Here is a 2405-nt window from a genome sequence, read left to right as displayed (position 1 = left end):
TGTGGGGGGGGGGGGCCCCCCCCCCCCCTGCCGCATCCCCTCACAGCGCAGGGCTCCTTCGCTGCTGCAGGCGCGCTTTGACGCGGGTCACCTCCCTAAAACTCCCCAGCCCTTGGCCTTAAGGTATCTGAGGGGGTCCCTCCATCTTCTCCACATCCCTCTCTGCACGTCCGCCCTCCTCGGTGCGGCCCAGCCCCAAGCTTTCCCCCCGGTGCCCCGGGGCTGCCTCGGGCCGCTCTCTCACTGCTCCTGGATCTGAGTGGTGCCAGAACCCTGACCCCAGGCGGTTTGCAGACAGACACCACCTCCCCTGAGGTTTTGCTGTTTTTTACTGGTTAATTAATTTTCTTTTAAGGAACAAAACGGCCCGCTGTGATAATCATCTCTGATCTCGAGATAACTTCCTACGTGCTCTAAGGGGCCGTTTCCTGCCTCTTCATAGCCTTGTTCCCAGATAACGGGGTCAAAGCCCTGTCTGGCTCAGGCGGGAGGGAAGATGGTGTCGCAGCCGCTGAAGAGGAAGGAAACCCCGGAAAGGACTCAGCAGGGCTCGGGGGCAGCGCTTGGCACATGGTGCGGATGAGCTGTTTGAATTTGAGAGGGAGGTTGGCGCCGTGAGCCCAGACAGGCACCGGGCTCTGAGTCACGTCCCGGGGGCCAGCAGTAGCATTCGGCCTGTCCAGCTGCAGTGGGCAGGGGCGCGACAAAATAACTGCACTGGTTCCCCGGACGTGCTAGAAACCTCTGCAAATGGTGTGATTTTAGCTCAGTCTTGTGACTTTGTTTAATTTGTGCTTTTGATTTTGGTTTTTATTTTGCTTCAGGGCTGGCAATGTGAAATGAAGCAGCACTTGAAAGAAAAAAATAAAAAGCAAGCCAGTTCAAATGGAGAAATAGATTTAAGATGTCTGTCTTGAAGTGCTTAACTGGACTGTTGTACAGTGTTATTCCAGCTTTGCCGTCTTTGTTTCATGCTCTGCCTTTTCCAAAAGCTCAGTCATTACACAGTCATTTTTTTCCTCTTTGTTCCTCTTCGTACATTGGCAACCAGTGCCAACTGAGGTGTCTGGATTGGAACATATGGGCTGTGTCTCTGCAGACATTTAGCAGAGTTCAAATCATCTAAAATGGAAGACTCCTCCAGTGTCATGTTTTAGACAAAACCATCCCGGAAAAGTCTCATCATTAAGACGAAAGGATCTTAAAGCAGCCCCTGAATCCATGTACAGGTATCATTTTACCAGCCGTTGACATACAGCCATCTCCTGGGTGGAAAACAACAGCTGTTAGTCATGTACAGCAACACTGGCAAAACAGTGACCTAGAGATGAGTAATTACATCTGAAAATTCACATCTCTGCAAAAAAAATTTCATCCATTACTAGGAGAGCTTATTTAGTGGCTATACCTTTGATCCATTCCTACTGGTTTAAGTGCTTGTATCTGCTAGGAAGAGTCAGTTTTAAACACCTGTAGACAGGCTACAATAGAATATGAAGGTTATGATGTTTTCTTGTGTCATTTGAACAGATCTGGCTTGTTTTCTGTTTGACTATGGCCAAAATACAGATTAAAAGATGGCACTTGCAATAATATGCTAAATAATGTTTAAAAATAATTACAAAAGCTGTAAGTTAGCAGCAGATTTAGTAACACATAGTATATAAAAAGGAAATAAAAATTCCTGTTCCTTCATTTGATTGAATTACAAATTTTGTTAAAATAAAAATCAAATATACAGAGTGATTTTGCTTCCATTTTGTATGGATAATGATAGAATCTCAAGATAGTTGGAACATGTCAGAAATAAATAGTATTAATTATAAACCAGTTTTTGTGCAGTACTGCATGGGGCTGGACTGCTGCTGGAGAACCAGCACACCCACCTTCCCACCCAGAGAGGATTCTAAGGCATGGAGAGGTTTTCAGTTTGGAAGGAACTGCCAAATTAGATGTTCTGAACTTGTACGTATGCAGGTTAAGTGCATCCTTCAAGTAATTCCCTCCTCAGTTTTAGTAACTGTGGTTAAACTAAACCAGATGTTTTAGGTAAAAGATCCCACATTCTACTTCCATATGAGAAAAAGGTGACTTGTTCAAGATCATTAATGTTTTCTGATAAGACTGGGCTTCAACTTCTAGACTACAGACAGTCATCTCAGGTGTATTACATCCCTACAAATGCATTTGGTTTAGGAAGAATGGGTGAATGTCTGGTACCATTTTACCTTTTCATTACATATCAATACCTTTATGCTCTTTGACTTTACCTGTTGGCAGCTTACACTCTCAGAGCATGGCCAGGTAGTTGTAATGCAGTGGAGGAGGTGGGGAGCTCAAAAGTGCAACAGCTGCCGATGAAATAAAAACTCAGAATATTCCCTTGAGAAGGCCCTGTACCTCTT

General features: G+C 45.2%; 1 long non-coding RNA gene across 1 annotated transcript; it reads left to right on the top strand.

Moving 5' to 3' along the window:
• Nucleotides 1–6: 6 nt before the first annotated feature.
• LOC108446224 lies at nt 7–886 on the top strand. Its single transcript, XR_001861357.1, has 2 exons — nt 7–123; nt 356–886. It is a non-coding gene; the product is annotated as an uncharacterized LOC108446224 (long non-coding RNA).
• Nucleotides 887–2405: the final 1519 nt, after the last annotated feature.

The sequence above is a fragment of the Corvus brachyrhynchos genome, unplaced genomic scaffold (assembly GCF_000691975.1).
Source record: "Corvus brachyrhynchos isolate BGI_N302 unplaced genomic scaffold, ASM69197v1 scaffold864, whole genome shotgun sequence".
Classification (NCBI taxonomy): domain Eukaryota; kingdom Metazoa; phylum Chordata; class Aves; order Passeriformes; family Corvidae; genus Corvus; species Corvus brachyrhynchos.
The sequence above is the reverse complement of the archived record's forward strand: the minus strand, read 5'-3'. Positions and strand labels throughout refer to the sequence as shown.